Raw genomic sequence first — 12,072 nt, forward strand, 5'->3', positions numbered from 1 at the left:
TCCAGTAATATTTTACTGTTGAATACCACGGATACATAAAGCAGAAAGGGAGTGAGAGTTGCTGTTAACGTTGTGATAGATTGAGTGACTGCTTTTCCTCCATAGACCTCTGAAAATCTCCTCATGTCTTTTGTGGTTGTGGTAGACTTTTGCTTCTTGACATCCATGTGAGCTGACTAGGAGAGGTTTGAATCAACAGTTTCTCTCAAAAAGGCATAGCCGTCTTGTTCTATGAATGCATGGCCAAGCTCCCAAGCAAAGATTTTTACTTTATTCCCAAATGTACATTTTTCTCAAAAGTTGCCATGCAAGTGATTGTTTCTAGTTTGTAGGCCATTAGTTCTGATAACCAGTGCCTCAAACTATTTCAGGTTAAAGAAAGTAAAACAATGCCGTCAGTATATGCCAAATGAGTACTAAGCTTTGGAAGTAAACCCTCTGCGCCATGCAAACACTGTGGCAGGTGGTCAGTGTACGGTAACGACAGTAAAGGAACTAAAATGCAACCTTGTTTCAGGTATACATTTTAGATGACAGAGTGTTTGTCGAGGTTAATTTTACTCTTACCCAAATGTTTTTATGTAATTTGATTAAAAAATGAAGCAGGGACTGATCAATAAGCAGTTGATTCTATCAAAGGCAGAACTGTAGTCAATGAAACAGGAATAAAGAGTGATATTTTTCCACTTGCTTTCCTTGACATGAGGGTTAATGCTGTCCTGTTAATTTTTTAACAGCCTTGTTAGAATCCTATCTGGTTGAACGGGATTAGATGATTATTATGCACGCGTCAGTTACTAAATTGAGTAAGTATTTGACAAACAATTTCCCTTCATAATCCAGCAAGGCTATTAAACCATAATCAAGAGGGTCAGACTTCTGTCCCTTTTTTTAAAATTGGGGGAATAATAGAGCCTTTCTAGGAGTCAGGAACAGACCCTCCGGCGATCACTTTGAAAATAGTTTGAATAACAGAGCTCCACAGAGTAGGGTCTGTTTTTAACACGTTGTTCAACACAAAATGGGCCGCTCCCAGTGTAGTGACCAAGGTGCTCAAGGATTGAATTGTGAGTGTGGACATCTCACAAAAAGTGAAGGACTGGCCTCACACACCACCAGGTGTCTTGCTTCATCATCTGCTGTCCTCACCCTCTAAAAACTTGGTTCGATATAGGGCTTGCATACACCTGACGACAGGGATGCACTTCTAAACTAAGTGCTAAGTTGGGGCCCCGTGAAAAGTGAGTGAGATTTAAAAAACATTACAGTTACCAAATTGAACTTTAATGTGACCGGCTGCTATATGGTATGAAAACAAGTGAACAGTATAATGAGATGTTTATTGTCCCCTCACCATGATGAATATGGTCGACATGTTACTACTGTTTGGCCCAGTTGTGTCCGTGGCATTCATCAGGACCTAAAAGGCAGGGGGCTCCGTTCTTACCAACCTTGGGGTGAGAAGATTCCACTTTGTGGGGTGACCTGTGTCACACTCTACTGTACAATGGCTCACGATTAAGCATGAAAGACAGAATATATGAACGAGGTATAATGAGAATAACCAAGGTCACTTCATAACAATCATACAACTACATGCACGATTCTTTAAAGGCAAATGGCTATATGTGAAAAATGTGACACGCTTCTGTGCACACACTTAAGAATAAAAACTGTATATGTGAGAGATTTCTATCACATGTCATACCCTAGGACAAAAGCCTGTATGCCCCACGGGAGATGGAGAGAAGGACGACCCCTGTAGTCAAACTCCAGAGGGGTAGAAAACAAGGACAAAAATACATAGTAGCGCAAGTTAAAACATCAAGCTTGAAAGTTTCATAGCGTAAAGAACCTCTCATGCTGACACACTCTTTCATTCCAAAATTCCCGCAAACATTCTCTTACTGCCTCAAGGTGCGTCTCCCGTTGTTGCACCTGGATGTGTGCTACTTGCCTCCCTGACGTTAACTGAATGTGAAAGGAGTGTGATATTTATAGTACTCCTAATTGGGCAGTGCTACGCTAATTAAGTATCATGATTGGAAAAACGCCTTCCAGGTAGTGGTATCCAGTGTCCCAAAATGCACCACTCAATGTCTACTGTTACGCTGCCTGACCTGTTTGTGATGCCTTCCGACGTGTCTAGCAGTCGGATAAGGAAATCCCGTGTCTGGATGGATGTAAGTATTTGGAGACCAGGCGTCTGGTCTATGGTGCACCCCAAATCCGCCAATCAGAGCAAGGCTTGTGGCCTAAGCGTGGTCGTAGCCACGTGATCTTTAAGCGAGGAAAAGGCATGGACTCTGCCGATGTCTGCACGAGTGGAAAGGGGCCAATCATGTGTGAAGGGGAGTCCCACACCGCGTGATGCTGGGCTATCAACAAATCATGTGTGAGGGCGCGTCATCCCATGAGTGTAGTTCTATCGGGGATCGTGTATATTACCGTTGCCACCACTATCATGTATAAAGAGGCAAAGGCGGGTGAAGAAAGGAGAAGCTATGAGAGATGTAACTACACATAATTTTCTCAGGAGACTATGAGGCCTATTAGGATGGCGGACGGAAACGTGTCCCATCCGCCATGGTCGCGGCAAAAACACTCCCGGCAGCACCGCGGATAATCCGCGGTTGCGATTAGGATATTTCTGTCAAGAAACACCGACCGCGGCGGACGGATCACATCAAACACCGTCCGCGGCGGACGGATCACATCAAACACCGTCCGCGGTGGACGGATCACACCAAAGACCGCCGTAGGCGGACGGTAACAAAGAAACACCATCCGCCGTGGACGAATATGACTGCGGAAACAGGCCCAACCGCCGCAATACCTGCGGAGGGTCTGGCCGCACAATTAGGATAACGCCGCCATCCCAACGGAACTCACCACCTCCCTCGACCGCCGCGGAAACAATGCTTCGACAAACGGAGCATGACTGCGGAAGGACCAAACGAACAACATCCCTGCCGTCAAACTGATTCCAAAATGGCTGACGGAAGTAAATAGAAAACACACTAAACAGGACACACACCCACCTGAAACACCCACCCCCAACAACTACACACCCCAATGACACCCCAGCACTACAACTCCAAACAGGCCCCCATGTGGACAGGGAGGGTGGTGGTGGGTGGGGGGTGTGAGAGACCAGCACTACAACTCCCAACAGGCCCCCATGTTGACAGGGAGGGTGGTGGTGGGTGGGGGGTGTGAGAGAGGTGGGTGGGGTGTGTGAGAGACCAGTACTACAACTCCCAACAGGCCCCCATGTGGACAGGGAGGGTGGTGGTGGGTGGGGGGTGTGAGAGACCAGCACTACAACTCCCAGCAGGCCCCCATGTCGACAGGGAGGGTGGTGGTGGGTGGGGTGTGTGAGAGACCAGGACTACAACTTCCAACAGGCCCCCATGGCGACAGGGAGGGTGGTGGTGGGTGGGGGATGTGAGAGAGGTGGGTGGGGTGTGTGAGAGACCAGCACTACAACTCCCAACAGGCCCCCATGTGGACAGGGAGGGTGGTGGTGGGTGGGGGGTGTGAGAGACCAGCACTACAACTCCCAACAGGCCCCCATGTCGACAGGGAGGGTGGGGGTGGGTGGGGTGTGTGAGAGACCAGCACTACAACTCCCAACAGGCCCCCATGTGGACAGGGAGGGTGGTGGTGGGTGGGGTGTGAGAGAGACCAGCACTACAACTCCCAATAGGCCCCCATGTGGACAGGGAGGGTGGTGGTGGGTGGGGTGTGTGAGAGACCAGCACTGCAACTCCCAACAGGCCCCCATGTCTTATCCCAGAGCAAGATGGAGTCCGCCCACCATTTGCTGACCAGTGCATCTCCTCCTTCAAACTTACAGGTAGATAGACATCTTCATAGGGGCACCATCCAATAGCAGGACCGGACCACACATATCCAAGTATTGTCTCCCCACCTCCACGCCACCATATTGCCCAGTACTGTCAACCACAACAACATGATGACAACAACAACCATGTCCTGATTCCATAGTGATTTGTAATGTTACAACAAGAAACCTGTCATGTCCACAACATCGATTTTGATATTCTTGTCCCTCAGGTGATCGCAACTTGACAGGCGAAAGCAGCAACCGCCAGCACCAGTCGCCCCCCTCACAGCCAGGACTCTCTGGTGACGATCCCATTGACACCTCGGGTGCAGAGGACGATGCTGGCCCAAGCACACTCCCAGTGCCATCAGGCTCCCAGGACATCCCGGCCTCCACCACCTTGGCCAGTGTCACAACACCAACACCTGCGATTGTGAGCTGTGCAGCTACCACCACCACCACCACCACCACCACCACCACTCGTCCGATGATGGTCCCTCGACATCTCAGGCTAGCAGGGAGAGTGGACGGGAGAGGACACAGGTGAGGCCACAGCTCACATACAGGAGTGCAGGTGCTAGGCGAGGTCGGGAACGGAACCCACCCCATCCTGGGACCGAGACCTTGGATGCCATCGCCAGAGTCCATGCCTCCTTTGAGCGGTCGCAGGCACAGGCGGATCGGGCCCACCAAGACTCGCTACAGAGCTGCCAGCTGTTGCGGTCCATGGACACCCACATTGGCCAAATTGTTGACCTCATGGGCAGCAAACTGCTCTTTGGAGGGAGTGGTTATCCCGCGCCACACCACCTCCCCCTCACCCAAGTGCCCAGCGGGGCAGGTCACCAACACCACCGCCACCATCACCTGAGGCCACTGACAGGGAGGTGGTCCCTGACCAGCCGGCCCCCACAGCTGTCTCCGCTCCGGTTCCAAGACGGAGGGGCCGTCTGAGGCTGGATCTAGCTGAGAGCAGTGGCAATGCACCATCCACCCGCTCGAAGAGGGCCGCCACTGACTTCACCCTTCCTTGAGCCTGCCATTCACCCTGCGAACTATCTTGCCCCACAATGCCAAGCATTGGCACACGTCTGTTGGACTAGGTGTTCATCACACAATGTGGTGTCCCCACGGTGTTTTCATCTGCCATGACCTTCAACTCTCACTTCCCCCCAACACCTACTTGTAAATATGCACTAACATCAATCCACAACCTGTTATTAAACACCACGTAAACACTCAATGCTGTGTGACCTCCATGTTTTAATCACATGTTTGTCTTATAAGTTGTCATTACCAGGTGCAGGGATCAATGTTCTTGAGAATCATGCCTCTGTGGGAGTGACCTAGGGATAATGAGAGAACAACAAGCACAGGTCAGGAAACTGAATCACACCCATTACACCACACCGTACTGCAACATCCCACAAACCACACTCATCACCAATTGAATGGATCACAGGACACACATCAGGGAGCTTTGCATGTACACCATCTCCCACACCCATTTGCGAACAGAATATACCAGAACAGGCAGCATTCACACACCACATCCACACATCAACAGCAAACATACATCACGCATTGACCAGCAGCACAAGAGGTTGTTACTCACATTCAAGGAAAGTAGCGATCAATGAGCTGACGCCTCTGGTCCACACCTTCTTCCTCCCCACTATCCTCATCAGTGGACATGGGTGGGATGGGAGGCGGAGCAACCTGTTGGTCTGCAGGGTCCATGATCAGTTCAATATTATTGCGCAAGGGCAGGTTGTGGAGCATCTAGCAGGCAATCACGATTTTGCATACTTTGGCTGGTGAGTATGGCAGGGCCCCTATGGTTTTATGCAGGCAGCGAAACCTAGACTTCAGCAGTCCAAAAGTACGTTCCACCACCCGACGGGTCCTCCCATGGGCATCATTATAACGCATTTCACCAGGGGTAGTAGGATTCCGTATGGGGCTCAGCAGCCACGGCCGGTTTGGGTACGCATAGAAGTCACCTTTCACTGCAGCCAGCTCTGCCGCACGTGGGAAATGGATGTAATCATCCTTGTAATGCATCATGGCATTCAGAACATCCCGCAGTACCGTGCTGAACATGGATTGTGACATCCCCCGGCATGACCAACTGTGTACTGGAAAGTGCCTGTTGCGAAGAAGTGAAGTGCAGCCATCACCTTTGCTGTGGGTGTAATAGCTCCTGGATATGGCCTGCGTGGCTGCAGATGAGGTGCCAATTGAGCTACAAGCTCCTGCAATCTCCGTCGGTCAAGCCGGAATTTGCGGATCACCTCCTCGTCAACCATGTCCTCCAGCACAATACATATAATACATGTTTTGGACACTGATTGTATGTGTGACGTGACCGATATATGAGGCACTACAGCTAACTACACACACAAAGTTCACCCCCAAACAACATCCTGTGTGCAAACATGTCCAATGTAATGTGCACACATGTTGAAAGAACTGCCAACAACACATGACTGAGGGCACAAGTGTGGACAAGCGTCCCCACAGACACACATGGACGTGCACACACAACACGAACATGGAACACACCCTCCTTGTCTTCATGCACCCATGACCCCACCTACAATGCTGGGCATCCTCACATGACATGCATGGGCACACAACAGGCGACACACCTACGCATACACAGAATGCATGTATACCCCCATCATTGGCACTTGCACACACAAACCACACACTCACAACAGCTTCTGAATGTGGGTACACAGCCTTGATGTACTGTGTAGATGTGTACAAATGGAAACGTGTGTCCACAAAACCAAGACGTCAACACATAGCCATGCACATCTGACGCAACTTGGGTGCACATCACTGGCCTTTGTTAACCACTGGCAAGGTCAATAGTATGACCACACATGCAACAAATGGACATGAATGACACACGTGGACACGGGCCATTGACTTGACATAATGATTCTTGATGCATTCCGGACATGTCCTGACACACATGTACAACTATGAACATTACATGTGTGCGGAGACATGCAGTGTGTGTACACACGCCATCCCGGTACGCCTTCCCCCAACACGGAAGATGATCCTTGATACTGCAATTGTGCATGACATATGCTGCATGGTCAAGGACCATCACGGTCACACCCCGCCAAACGCATGTGCGCACTACCGCGACGGTGCATCATTTGAAATTAATCACTCACTGGCGTCGCTATGGCGGAGCACGCATTCCGCGGGGGCGGTGCAGGCTAACACATACATTTGAATATGCAAGTGGAAATGGCAGTAGGTACCCCCCCTTACAGTCACATTGCAACACCCACCGCAGACCGCCGGCCCTGGCCGGTCACCCACTGCCAGCCCTAGCCAGTCACCCACCGCCGGCCCTGGCCGGTCACACACCGCTGGTCCTGGCCGGTCACCCACCGCCGTCCCTGCCCGGTCACTCACCGCCGGCCATGGCCGGTCACCCACCGCCGGCCCTGGCCAGTCACCCACCACTGGCCCTGCCCGGTCACCCACCGCCAGGTGCTGGCCGGTCACCCACCGCCGGGTGCTGGCGGTGGGTGAGCGCCCTGTGCATTGAGGTCACCCTGGCATGGATGGCCCTGGCCGGTCACCCACCGCCGGATGTTGGCCGGTCACCCACCGCCGGGTGCTGGCCGGTCACCCACCACCGGGTGCTGGCCGGTCACCCGCTGGCGGTGGGTGAGCGCCCTCTGCATTGAGGTCACCCTGGCATGGATGTCCCTGGCCGGTCACCCACCGCCGGCCCTGCCCGGTCACCCACTGCCGGGTGCTGGTGATGGGTGACCGGCCAGGGGAGTGGTGGGTGCCCGGCCAGGGCCGGCGGTGTGTGACCGGCCAGGACCGGCAGTGGGTGACCGGCCAGGGCCGGATGTGGGTGACCGGCCAGGGGCGGCAGTCTGCGGTGGGTGTTGCAATGTGACTGTAAGGGGGGGTACCAACTGCCATTTCCACTTGCATATTCAAATGTATGTGTTAGCCTGCCCGCCCCCGCGGAATGCGCGCTCCGCCATAGCGACGCCAGTGAGTGATTAATTTCAAATGATGCACCATCGCGGTAACGCGCACATACGGTTGCCGGTGTGTGACCGTGACAGTCCGTGCACATGTAGCCAATGGAAACAGGTAACGCGGGGCGCGTAAGCGCATTCAAAAATAGCGGAAGCCGTGCACCGCCACACCAGGGCCAGTTATTGGCTCATTTTGAATGAGGAATCCAGTGAAAACCAATTGCTGCAGACGTGTGCCACTGATATGAGCTCAGGGCCCTATAAATGTGGGAATTTCTGCAGCACACATTCACTGCTTCCAGCCACTGCTGCCTGCGACCATCACCTCGACCTGCTGCTGCTGAGCTATCCAACAACTGCTGCCTGCAACCATCACCTCGACCTGCTGCTGCTGATCTATCCAACAACTGCTGCTGTTGTGCCACAGTCCTGGACCTTGCCATGCAGAGAGTGCAAGAGATCCGGTCTCGTCCCTTCACCGCAGCAGATCTGGATGTCCTTGTGGACGGTGTGCTCCGCTACTATGAACGGCTCTACGGTGCCCCCGGACAGGTGGTAAGTGTAGTGGGGGACATGTTGGTGTGCATGAGGTGGTCACGGACTCCTGGCTTCTGCAAGCTTGGCGGTGTGCTGTGGGACCTTCACATGTGTTGTACAGAGCATGGCTGCTGAAAGATACGTGTTGCTACTATGTTTGTGAATGTCCAACTGTCCACTGACGTTCCCTTCTTGTCTCCCATCATGGTAGGTCAAGTTGCACCTTCGCAAGGCCGTGTGGAGGACCATAGCACGTGATGTACGGGCAGTGGGGGTGTGCAATAGACGACACACACACTGCCACAAGCGCTGGGGCGACATATCCAGGCTCAGCAAGAATGTGGCGGAGATGACACTGGGGCTGATTCCAAGATCAACCCGGCTTGCATGACGCACCATGACCCCTCTAATGTACCGTATAATAGCTGTGACCATCCTGACCTGTCCGCCCGGCTGAGAGGGGATCAACAGCAAACTAGCGGTAAGCAGACTGTATGTGTCTGTGAACTGTGAGTGCATGCATGTATCGGTGCTCAGACACAGTTGTGACATCCGTGGTGCGTATGTTTGGCTGCATTTGCATGTTGGTGCCATTAGCGGAGTGAGCGTTAGCATCCATGTCCGCCAGGTGGACATACCAGTTGCTTTGTAGTGGAGGGTCCCAGGACATGCCGTTGAGGTCTGTGGTCCCATGGCATGACATGTGTGGTGGTCTGCATGCACTTGCCCTGTTTGTTTGATGTACATATTTCACAGGCACCCCCGGTTCTTTGACATGAGGATGTCTGGTAGGGGTGGTTCGTGTGCAGGATGGGTGCTACATGTTAGTCGACTGTAAGGAAAGTTGTGATTTTGTAACCTTCAGTACGTGAGTGTGGCACTTAGGTAAACATCTTTTCTCTCTCTTTCAGATTTGGCCGAGGGCACTGACCCACAGACGACTGAGATGAGTGGTGGCAATGCATCCGGATCCGAGATCACACACACGCAGACTGACACTGAAGAGGGCAGCCCCGGAGAGGGGGACAGAACCGTCCCTGAGGACTCACATGTGGAGACACCATCGTCCTCATCTTCAGACAGTGTTGGTGAGTCAGCACTGTTGTCACAGACAGGGAGTGGGCAATCAACACCTTCAGTCGGTACACAGCACACAGGGCCCACACTGCCACCAACTGCAACAAGTACTGCTCGTGCTCGCCAGAGTAGGGGGAGCAGAGTTGCCTTCGGTGCAGGCACCGCTGCCCCTACCCTTGTGACACAAAGTCCACTTTGTGCTGAGGCTGTTGATCTGCTGCGACAGCTGTGTGTAGGGCAGACCACCATGATCAATGCATTCCAAGACCACGATAGGAAGTTGGGGCAGGTGGTAGCATTCATGGAGGGGATGCATGGCGATGTTGCTGGTCTCCACAGAACAGTTCAGTCATTAGCAAACACTGTGTCTGCAGCCATTGTACAGTCGCATGGACAAGGTTCTACTTCAGTTCCCCCATCCACACCACTTGATGTCTCAGGGGAGAGTGGCATTTCAGACCAGGCCTCATTTTCTGGGTATTGCACTAGAAGCAGCTACAGGCAGCAAGGCAGGGCACGGAGGGCACAGACACCATCCCCTAGGACAAGGAAATCTTTCACCGAACACGACATCAGCTACCCTGGAGTTGACACACAGGATCCTCAAGTGGTGTTGGGGGACAGGGATTCACATGTAACACAGGCATACCTCTCAAAAGGTACTCCCAAGGCCAGGGACACTCCCAAGGACAAGGACAGTACAAAGAAAAGGGCACCTCACAAGGCCAGGGACACTCCCAAGGACAAGGACACTACAAAGGAAAGGGCACCTCCCAAGGCCAGGAACACACCCAAGGACAAGGACACTACTAAGGAAAGGGCACCTCCCAAGGCCAGGGACACTCCCAAGGACAAGGACACTACAAAGGAAAGGGCACCTCCCAAGGCCAGGGACACTCCCAAGGACAAGGACACTACAAAGGAAAGGGCACCTCCCAAGGCAAGGGACACTCCCAAGGACAAGGACACTACAAAGGAAAGGGCAACTCCCAAGGCCAGGGACACTCCCAAGGACAAGGACACTACAAAGGAAAGGGCACCTTCCAAGGCCAGGGACACTCCCAAGGACAAGGACAGGTACACTGCAATGGACAGGGACACTACAAAGGACAAGCCAACTCCCAGGGACAGGGCACCTCCCACGGATCAGGCACATTCCAGAGACAGGACACCTCCTACGGCCAAGGCACCTCCCAGGGCCAAGGGTTCTCCCATGGACACAAGCTCCATCAAGGACAGGCATACATCACCCCTGCCTGCCCTGAGGCTGATGTTGGTGAAGGAACGTAAGACACATGTGTCTGCGGTGGAGTCCCCCCATACCTCTACTCCCATCCACACCCCGCAGAAGCAGAGGAAGGAGTACACTGTTGTTGCATCCCCCATTACACATGATGCAGAGGGCAGAAGGCAGGCCCACAGCAAACATCAAGCAGGGTCCAGCACGTCCCCAGAGAGCAGACCCCCACCAGCACATGATCCACCTTTGATGGGTGATGTTTCTGATGAGGCCACACCACTTACCAGTCCAGTCATGTCCAGGGTGCCCCTGCATATCCCAAAGAGATGGAGACACACACCAGTGACACCTGCCCACCCCAATGTCGCTCCAGTACAGCTGTCCCCAGCTCCCAGAGCCACCCTGCCTCCTGGCCCATACAGCCCTGTGGCTCATCATTTCAGTGGTCCTAGTGGGTCAGCTGCAGTTCACTCTCATGTATCAGATAGTGGCACTGTGTCTGTTGTTCGATGTCATGCCTCATGTAGTAGCACTGTGTCAGTTGTGCCCTCTCCTGTTTCAGGTAGTGGCACTGTGTGTGTTCGCCACTCTCATGTCTCAGATGCTGGCATGGTATTTGTGGTCACTGTACAGGGACATGTCCTGGCAGTGTGTCTGTGTCTATGGCTCATGTGTCAGTCACTAGAGCTGTGGCTGTGTCTCACACTCCTGTATCTGGGTCTATGGCTCATGTGTCAGTCACTAGAGCTGTGGCTGTGTCTCACACTCCTGTATCTGGTGCTGGCAGTGTGTCTGGGTCTATGGCTCAGGTGTCAGTCACTAGAGCTGTGGCTGTGTGTCACACTCCTGTATCGCGTGCTGGCAGTTTGTCTGGGTCCATCGCTCATGTGTCGGTCACTACATCTGTGGCTGTGTGTCACACTCCTGTATCTGGTGCTGGCAGTGTGTCTGGGTCTATGGCTCAGGTGTCAGTCACTAGAGCTGTGGCTGTGTGTCACACTCCTGTATCGCGTGCTGACAGTTTGTCTGGGTCCATCGCTCATGTGTCGGTCACTACATCTGTGGCTGTGTGTCACACTCCTGTATCTGGTGCTGGCAGTGTGTCTGGGTCTATGGCTCATGTGTCTGTCACTAGAGCTGTGGCTGTGTCTCACACTCCTGTTTCTGGTGCTGGCAGTGTGTCCGAGGCGACTAGGTCAAGCAGTCCACCAGATTCTGTGCTGTGAGGTGTAGCTCCCATCACTCACATGTCATTTGACTTGGTGTCTAGATTGTCCATTGTAACCACCCTTGCATTATTAATGTCCATGGGACCGGGAGCTTGACCCACGTACTTGTGC

Source organism: Lissotriton helveticus, chromosome 1_1, assembly GCF_964261635.1.
Source record: "Lissotriton helveticus chromosome 1_1, aLisHel1.1, whole genome shotgun sequence".
Classification (NCBI taxonomy): domain Eukaryota; kingdom Metazoa; phylum Chordata; class Amphibia; order Caudata; family Salamandridae; genus Lissotriton; species Lissotriton helveticus.